Source organism: Theropithecus gelada, chromosome 13, assembly GCF_003255815.1.
Source record: "Theropithecus gelada isolate Dixy chromosome 13, Tgel_1.0, whole genome shotgun sequence".
Classification (NCBI taxonomy): Eukaryota; Metazoa; Chordata; class Mammalia; order Primates; family Cercopithecidae; genus Theropithecus; species Theropithecus gelada.
The window spans coordinates 16,739,750-16,750,163 of NC_037681.1; positions in this window are offsets into that span (position 1 = coordinate 16,739,750).

The following is a 10,414-nucleotide window of genomic DNA, read 5'->3' on the forward strand; positions in this document are numbered from 1 at the left end:
CCAGAATTAGGGCTAGGTGTGGTGGCTCACACCTGTAATCCCAGCACTTTGGGAAGCCAAGGTGTGAGGATCACCTGAGGTCAGGGGTTCAAGACTAACCTGCCCAACATGGTGAAACCCTATCTCTACTAAAAATACAAAAATTAGCTGGGTGTGGTGGTGCACACCTGTAATCCCAGTTACTCAGGAGGTAGGAGATTCGCTTGAACCTAGGAGGCGGAGGCTGCAGTGAGCCGGGATCACTGCACTCCAGCCTGGGTGACAAAGCAAGACTCTGTCTGAAAAAAAAAAAAAAAAAAAAGACAGAACTTTCCTTAGTTGGAATTTGTTATTGATCCAAGAATGCAAGGAAGTATTCCAAAGGGCTGTTCTACACCATAAACAGTGCTAAGATTTGGGTATAGAAAAGTTATGAAGCAGGTATTCCCAGGGGCCAAAAATGATGGCCTAAGAGTTCCTTCCTGAAATACAATGACCAGAGGAAAAAAAAAAAAAAACCTCCCATAATTATAACCATTTTCAATCTAAAATACTTATCCTTGGTAAACGTTACATTGAAATGGCTCATATCAAATAAGAAGAGATACCATTTGATGAGTGCTTACACTAGATGCCGACACTGTAATATACCTTTGCAATGTTATTTCATTGATTTATCAACCATGGAGCTATAATCATCAGCTCCCTTTACCGGCCAGGGAAGTGGTAATTAGAAAGTTTAAGTAAGTTGCCTAAAATTGCACTGCTTCTAGGAGCATAACAAAGATTAGAACTAGATTAGCTCATTCTAAATCTTGTGCTCTTAGCCCATTCACAGCCATCCTGTGCAGGTCAGTGGAAGAGCGTGTTACTCAAATCCAAATAAAACTTTATTTTTCACAGAATATGTGCATGTATTTAGTTCATGTAAAATAAGTTTTCAAATAATTAGGATATAAGGGCATTAGGGATCTAACAATTGAGTAAAGAATTACAGCACCCTGCTCCAGAAAAAGGTAGAAATCAAAGGAAGTAAATGTGGTATTCAGGACCACTTTTCCCCGGTGGCCTTCCCTGGTTTTGGAGGCGGTGGAAGAGAGGTGAACTATGCTCTTGACAGCCTTCTGGAGCTCAGGTGAGGCATTGAAGTGAGGGTCCAACCAGGAAAACTAGAGTACAGTGAATCTGTGAATCTCTATCATTTGGGTTTGAATACTGAAAGCATACACTAGAAGAAATAACGTCTTGAAAGTACACATGTCCCTAAAGGGACCGCAATATATTTTAAAATCCCCTGAACTTGTGAAATTATGTAAAGATAATCCTGAATTGCTAATGCCCCCAAGTACTTGGCAGAATTAGACATGCTCTCTGTAGAAAAATAATATCACCCTAGGTCTCGAATATTTTTGCATATTACTGTTTTTCAAATACAATGTTGATCACATAATTCAAAATAACTAGCTACAAGGAGATTAATGAAATGTTGTCAGCAGAAACAACAGATAGGAGAAATAGACACCTATGGGCTCCAGATAAAAGAGTCAGTAGACCCAAACTTTAAGATAACTATGCTTACAATCTCCAAAAGGCAAAAAGATAAAGCTGAGAATTTGGCAGAGGCCTAGAAACAATAAAGAATAACCAAGTGGAAATTCTAAAATCAAAAACCTGTGATACCCCAAATTAAGAACTCAGTGAATGGGTTTAACAATGGATGACATAAAGCTGAAGAAGAAACTAGTTGACTGGAAAAATAAAATATTCAGAAAGATGCTTTTAAAAGACAAAAATGTAAACTTTCACAAGAGAAAGTAAAAGAAAGACAGCTAAAAATTCTAATATGCATAAAATTGAAGACTCAGAAGAAGAGGAAAGAGAATGAATGGGTCAAAATAAATAAATAAAGAGATAATGGCTAAGAACTTCCCAAACTGATGAAGCTGTCAAACTTAGATAAGAAGCCCCATGAATTCCAGATAGGATGAGTAAAATGAAATCCACACCTAGGCCCATAATGGTAAAACTGCTGATAATCAAGGACAAAAAGAAAATCTTAAAAGCAGCCAGAGGAAAAAGGGGTTTTATTTTCATAGGAACAACAATAAAATTGACAGCACTCAAAGTACTTAAGGAAAATAACTGTTAATCTGTCATTTTAAACCTGGTAAAAATACTCTTCAATTATAAATGTAAAATTGATATTTCCAGACTGAAAAAAACAAAAGAAAAGTTGATGTTCCCTTACTAAAAGAAACAGAGAATTGTTCACCAGTGGAAATACAGGAAATACTGGTATTCTTTAAGGAGAAGAAAAACTATCCTAAATGGAAGACCAGAGATGCAGGAATGAATGAAGGGCAAGCAAAATGCTAATGAAAATTAACTACATAAAATAATAACATCTTTAGGGGTTTAATATATAGAAAATTAAATACATGACAACAATGGTACACAGATATGGAGAGGAGTAAATGAATTTAAAGTGTTCTAAGGTCCTTGAATTTTCCTGGAAGAAAATAAAAATAATTAATATTGGACTTTGATAAGTCAAGAATTCATGTTTTGCTTTCAAGTTCAACACTAAAGAATAGTAAAAATCCATGTGTGTTCCAGGGTTATAGAGAAGGAACATAGGATAATAAAAACAAATAATCCAAATGAGGACAGCACAAAAATAGACAGAAGAACAGAACAATCAGAACAAACAGCTCCTTGCAAATGGTAGACTTACAGCCCAATATAAATGTAATTACATTAACTGTAAATAGATTAATTTCTTTAATTAAAAGGCAAAGTTTGTCAGGCTGAGTTAAAAAAAAAGCAAACATAGAGCTATATGTTGTTTACAAATGACACATATAAAACATAAGGATATAGAAAGACAAAAAGTGGAAGTATGGAAAGATACTTTTCCTACAAACATAAACCCAAGGAAAGCTGATGTAGTTATATCTGTATGAGATAAGTAGATTTTTAAGGCAAAAATCATCATTAGAGATTAAGAGAGACCACTCGCCATTGTAACAGGGCCAATTCAACAGGATGGTGTAACTATTCTAAATCTTAGGCACATAATAGCATGATTTCAAATATGTAAAGAAAAACTTGAAAAAATTATAAGAAGAAATTTAAAAAACCTTCAATATAGAGAAAAATGTTGACAAACATTTCATAGGAACAACAATGAAATGGACAGCACTCAAAGTACTTAAGGAAAAGAACTGTTAATCTGTCATTTTAAACCTGGTAAAAATATCCTTCAATTATAAATGTAAAATTGGTATTTCCAGACTGAAAGAAACCAAAGAAAAGGTGATGTTCCCAGACTAAAAGAAAAAGAGAATTTTTCACCAGTGGAAACATAGGAAATACTGGTATTCTGACAAACCTCTTAGATAAGATAGACATAATACATCAGACATCATATGAGTAAGAATGAAAATATCTGAAAAAAAAATAAGTTGAAAATATAAAGGATTAACGAATAAGGAATACCATACCATCAATAGCAAAATACACTTCTTATATTTTTACTTTTTGAGACGGAGTCTCCCTCTGTCACCCAGGCTAGAGTGCAGTGGCATGATCTCAGCTCACTGGAGCCTCCATCTCCTGGGTTCAAGGGATTCTCCTGCCTCAGCCTCCCAAATACCTAGTAGCTGAAATTACAGGTGCCCGTCACCATGCCCAGCTAATTTTTCTATTTTTAGTAGAGACGAGGTTTCACCATGTTGGCCAAGCTGGTCTGGAACTCCTGACCTCAGAGTGATCCACCTGCCTCAGCCTCCCAAAATGCTGGGATTACAGGTGTGAGCCACCACTCCTGGCTGGTATACACATAGTTTTAAGCACACATGGAAAACTTACAAAATTAGCTATAGGTGGGATCACAGAGCAAATCTCAACAAGTCTTAAAGTATCCAAAAGATAGAGTCTGCTCTGTGATTACAATGCAATTGAGCTACGAGCCAATTTTAGGAAGATCACCAGGAAATCCCACATGTTAATTTTGTACAGCCATTTCCTCCTCCTCTCAGTTTCCCTAAGATACATCTTGATCATCACCTAGAATAACAAACTCTCTCATAGAAAGGGGAGAAAAAAATTGAAATACATACCTATAATTTGGCATTTCTATCCCAATCACGTACTTACTGCTGTGCATAGCTTGAATTGTCTTCCTGTGTGTATATTATCAACACGATCAGGAACTAAAAGAAGCTTTTCATTTTGGAATGAACTCAACACGGGGGCTTGCGTGACGTTATGAGTTCAGTGCTGATCTCTCAATGTGCTGCTCAACTACTCCTCGTGACCCCGGCTCCAGGGAGCCAACACCCACCTATTCTGTTAGTGAAAGGATGCCTGATGGTGCAAAAATGTAGGGCTGGCCAGGAGCGGTGGCTCACGCCTGTAATCCCAACACTTTGGGAGGCCAAGGCGGGCAGATCACTTGAGGTCAGGAGTTCGAAACCAGCCTAGCCAACATGATGAAACCCGGTCTCTACTAAAAATATCAAAATTAGCCAGGCGTGGTAGCGGGCCCCTGTAATCCCAGCTACTCGGGAGGCTGAGGCAGGAGAATCGCTTGAACTTGGGAGGCAGAGGTTGCATTGAGCTGAGATCACACCACTGCACTCTAGCCTGGGTGACAGAGCAAGACTCTGTCTTAAAAAAAAAAAAAAAAAAAAAAAAATGCAGGGCTGGCTTCATAAGCCTGTGACCTGTGCAGTCACACAGGGCTGCACCCTTAGAGCGGTGCTACCTTTGTCTAAGGCTCTGCTGTCAACATTTTAAATTCTTAATAATTGATGAACAGGCACTTCACATTTTCACTGTGCTCTGGACCAGCTCTGTACAGAGGGAAGAACAGACTTGCTGGATTTTACAACTAAGAAAAGAAAAACCCCTGGGCTGAATCCTCCGTGAAATACTTTGGCTTCTCAGAAGACATTTCCTCTTTTCAACTCTCAGTTGTCCCCCTGGGTTTGGCAGCTGGGTGTTCGCTAGCTGCTTTACTGAATCTCTGATCTTGGTTTCCTGCTTACTTGAAAATGTTTTTACAACATCAATACAGGCCTCTTCCCCATCTGGCCCCAGTCTCTTGCCCTGGCCTTGGCTCCTTTTCCCTCTCCCTTCATTCTGCTTCTTCCCCCAACCCCCATTTGACCTACTGACTTCTACAACTCCCTACCTGAAGGCAACACTTTGACCACATAGAACCTTCTCTGCTAGGTGAACATGGCATGCTTCTTCTGGCCTCTGTGCACTATTCTGTGGTTTTCCCTCTGTCTAGAATGTCTTCCATCACTGCCACCTCACTCTCACTTTGACTTTCATTCCATTAGACCCAACCCCATGTCAGGGGCTGCATTAAGCCCTTTAGGAGTGCTTTGGTCATCATCCACTTGCTTTTGTTCCTATAGCTCCACAGACATGCTTCTGTCATAGCAGGTAATACATTATAGTACACCACGTTTGTTCTATTCCATTCTCCCCATTCACCTAGTCTTGGTAATTCAGTTCTTGACTTGGAATGCAAGTCAGTCATTCTTTCTGGAAAAGATCTCCCTGAGTACCTGCACTTCTCTCATCATAGCACTAAGCATATTAAAACATCATTATATATGGCCTGTTTCATGAGACCATGTCTGTTTCACTTTGGTAATAACCTCAGTATCTAGCATAGTTCTAAGCACTGGAGTCAAGAAGTATTTGTTCAATTCAAGGATGAGTAAGTGCATTAAGATGTGTGTGGATTATCTTTCAGACAGTGGGCTCTTTGGCCTTTTAAACTTCTCTTTCTCGTCTTCTTTCTTAGCTCACTGCTTGGCACGTAATAGGTGTTCAATAATGTTTGTTCAGAAAATCAATATGTGAAATGACTTATGTGATCATTGAGATTATCCTCTTGGGGCCTGACCCCAGAACCCTGGTTTGGGAATGTATCCCCAATGACTTCAGCCCTGACTTGAGGTTGCATTCTTCAAGGGAAGATGACAGGGATGACTGCATGGGGATTTGGGCTGACACTCACTCAAGTCCAAGAGGATGAATTTCCCTTTATGTTGTAATAAACCTCATATTGTTGTCTAGAGAGTGACAGAACGCAATGCTAAATTCATAAAATTGTAACTGTCTATGCCAAGTATATAGAATTATAATAAGCATCACAGGTGAGTAGGAGCTTTGGAAAACACTGGGAGCCATCCCCGGAAAGAGTAGCTCCCTCTATTGATAGTGGTGGGGCGGGGCAGGCCCTCGGGCCTGTAGCTCTAATCAGAGCCCCTTCCTTCACTCACTTTCCTCCTCTCACGACCTTGGGCTCCTGCTTTCTACCTCCCATTGTGCAGCTTCTTTCTTTTTTTCTTCCACTGGAGACAGAGTCTCACTCTTTCACCCAGGATGGAGTGCAGCGGTGCTATCACAGCTCACTGCAGCCTTGACTTTCTGAGCTCACGTGATATCTTCCCACCTCAGCCTCTTGAGTAGCTTGGACTACAGGCATGTGCCATCACAGCCAGCTAATTTTTTATTTTGTGTAGGGACAGGGTCTCACCATGTTGCCCAGGCTTGTCTTGAACTCCTGGCTTAAGTGATCCTCCAGCCTCAGCCTCTCAGAGTATTGGGATTACAGGCATTAGCCGCCACGCCTGGCCCCGCCTCTTCCTTGCGAACTAGCAGGGAGGTATCTTTCTTTCCAGGGGTTTCCTGCCTCCTATCTTGCAGTGGGCATTTTCCTTCTTGTGGCCAGCTCCAACTTCTTTATGAAGCTCCCTTCTTCCAAGAAACCAACTACAAATTAGAAGAAGGTGGGGTTTCTCTCATCTCCATGGCCATGAGCTCCTCTTGAGAGACTGACTCCCCTCTCTCTGTATGGTATCCCACTGAGCAAAGACTTCTTTCTACCAGAGTGCTGAGGAAATACTTGAGCCCGTAAGTCTCAATATATGGAGAACCAATAGAAGGAATTCAGCAAAGCTGAGCTCTAATTGCATGCTTACTGTGAGCCTGTGATATGTTAAGAAGGTACAGGGAAATCAATTTGGGATCCATAAATATAAGGAAGAATGTTGTTCCGGCTAGAGTTGAGCCCTTGAAAAATAAAATAGGGAGGCTCTTCAGAGAGTACACTCCCTACCACTGGAAACATTCACGTGGACACTGGCCATAGCAGGGTTGATATGGAGGGAAGTGCTGCAATGGGTAGGAGGTTAGCTAGAGAGAGACTCGATGGCTTCTCCCAACTTTCAAGCTTCTGTGATCTTATTATAGGGTTCTAACCCTGTAATGCAGTTTATATTTCAACATACTGTACTTAATTAGTTGTTTTCCTAAACTACTTCTGAAGTAAATCAGCTTCATACAGTGATAATTAGTTTATTGGTAGAAACAATGACAAACTCTCAAACATGCATATTTTTGTGTATGTGGCAAGGACACAAGAGAGGCTGACTATTATTATTCCTACACTGTTTTTCGTAAATGCAATCTGTTAGTATCCCTGTGAGGATGTCACAGCAACTTAACCAGGTTAACAAATCACATGAAAATAAAGAAACAATAATATGGACTATTCAAAAAATGCTGGAGCCAGATTAATCAGTCTTCAGACAATTGAGCATGAGTTTCTTATTAATTAACTTGCTTACAATTGGAGTGAACTCAGAAGTCAAGATTACATGTAAGGAAGTAATCATAGGTTTTTGTAAATCACGCTTAATTCTTCGGCAGTGCTGCCCTCATTGGGGCACATAGGCTGGGATAGCTGGTAGACCTGACTATACACGGCAATGTGCGGGGCACACTTAAGCGACTGTGACTTCTTCAATGGGTTAGCTGCAATATTCAAAACACTGCTAGAGTGGCTTAGCCACATAGGGTCTTATTTTATTCCTAAAAGTCCAGATCTAGGTAGGATGGTCCAAAGACGGTAGGGTTATATGAAGCAGAGTCATCAAGAACCTAGCCTCCTTTTAACTTTGGACCTGCCAACTTTAGTCTGTGGCTTTTGCTCCTAAAATCCACAATGGCTTCTCCACCTTTCTGGACAGGAAGAAGAAAGTGACCTAGAGGAAGGGGTGGTGTCTACTGCATGGAAGCAAAACATTCTGAGAAATCCTGGCTGACATAAACGGGTGTTTTATTGGCCAGAACTGAGTAACATGCCCAGTTCTAGCAATAAGAGAGACTGGAAAATACAGTTATGTGAGCTGGGCTTGTGACTTCCCCAAATGAGACTCAGGTTTTGCTATCAAGGACAAGTGCAGATGGATGTTGGATGGGCAGCCAGCCATGTCTGCTGCATGAACTTGTTTATCTTAAGCTCCTGATGAGGTGAACTCTGCTCTCTGTTTCTTCTCGTTTGGGACTTGGGGACCTCCAGCAGGACTCTGAGCAGTGGGAGATGCCTCTTCCTGAAGGACCTTGTGGCGAACTTCCATGGCCCTTTCATCATCAATGTTTTACCCATTAAGATGCAATTTTGCGATGTCACCATTTTCAGGCTGTAAGCCCTAACTGCTGCATTTGCAGCTTTGGTTTCCTCCGAGGGCTGCATGGGGACCACCAATCCATGCTTGGATACTCTCTGGTGCCCCAGAGAAAAGAGCCTGACACCCACAGTTGTGTTGTGACTTCTTCCCCATGCTTCCCCCAGACCTAAGCTAAGTGTCCTCTTCCTGAACACGTTCCTCTTGCCGTCTGTTAATACTTGACAGATGGCACAGCACTCCTGTTTGAAGCAGACCAACACCTTGAGATTTGTTTAAGCCAAGAAGGAGGTCCTACCTTTAAACAAGAAAAGGTTTATGACTCTCTTGACATACTCCAGGGATTCCTGTCTGGCAGGGCTCAGGAAGAACAACTGAAAAAACAGAACTCTAACATTTCAGAACTGTCAGAGACAAAAACTGACAGAAAAAAGAACATCCAATCCAGTCTTCTCATGTTCCAAAGGAAAACGTTGAGGCTAGAGACAAGGAGTGCCTCACTCCAGGTGTGGTTATGGCAGAACTCAAGGGGCAAAACTGGGTGGGAGGAGAATTGCAGAGAGAGGTAGAGGGCTCTCTCTCACCTTCTGACTGGGACTGTATTACTTTCATTATTTCAGTGCCTGTGAGCATGAGAATGTGCCAATGCTATACATAATTAAGGCAAAAGTTGTGGGAGGTGGAGTATGGTATCACAGCTACCAGGAATACCATACCAGTTCCTGATCTGCCATGCTTTGGTTTGTGACACTTAGCTGTTCCTTAGCATACTCACCTGCAAAATAAAAACAATGGCAACATACCTCAGGTACTTTTGGGAGGACTAAAAGGAGTTGATACGTTAGAACAGCACCCAGTTGATAGTAATATAGACATGTTTGCTAATGACAAGATTAGTTATCTTCTATTCTCAACAGGTTCAGAGTCCTTGAAACCTGCATGAATGGCCAGGGCACATCTTGGAGAAGCATGACAAAGAACCTATGGGGATATTAAGATTTAAGTCTTCTTGGTTCTTGTTACCAGCATCAAGGGATCTTCTCAGATCACCAAATAATGAGATTATCCCCCAACATAGGTCAGCATGGCATAAAATACATGATCTGTGATAGGAGATGCTTTTCTGATCCGCTTTTATGAAAAACGTCCTTCCTGCCTGCATTTTCAACTTTAGTATGTGTGCCTTTTTCTTTTTAAAATGTGGTAAGCTTCACCCACCAGCCTTTAGTACCAGCTGCATAAGGAGGAACTAACATCAAGACATACACCCAGGCCGGGCGCGGTGGCTCAAGCCTGTAATCCCAGCACTTTGGGAGGCCGAGACGGGCGGATCACGAGGTCAGGAGATCGAGACCATCCTGGCTAACACGGTGAAACCCCGTCTCTATTAAGAAATACAAAAAACTAGCCGGGCGAGGTGGCGGGCGCCTGTAGTCCCAGCTACTCGGGAGGCTGAGGCCGGAGAATGGCGTGAACCCGGGAGGCGGAGCTTGCAGTGAGCTGAGATCCGGCCACTGCACTCCAGCCTGGGCGACAGAGCGAGACTCCGTCTCAAAAAAAAAAAAAAAAAAGACATACACCCTGATGCCCCATCCATTTTATTTTAAAGCACTCTTCAATTTGTCAATACTTTAATTCTCTAAGCAATGTTATAGTGGCTGACCACTTTTGAAATTATCTTTGTTTTGTTTGGAACTTGAAGGGCATGAAAAACTTCCCTCCACTTCCTTCCCCTCTCCCAGGGCTCATTTTCCCCTCTCTTTTCTCTGCCCGGCTTGCCCTCTGACCCTGCCGAGCTCTGCTGTTTCCACAGACTTCTGAATCTAATTAATGTCATAGTGACTATATAAGTGAATTATGTAGGCAGGAGGATGCTGGAAACTTTGAGGAAGGTGCATTCCTTAGGGAAAAACCTGGTTTTGTTAAAAAAAAAAAAAAAA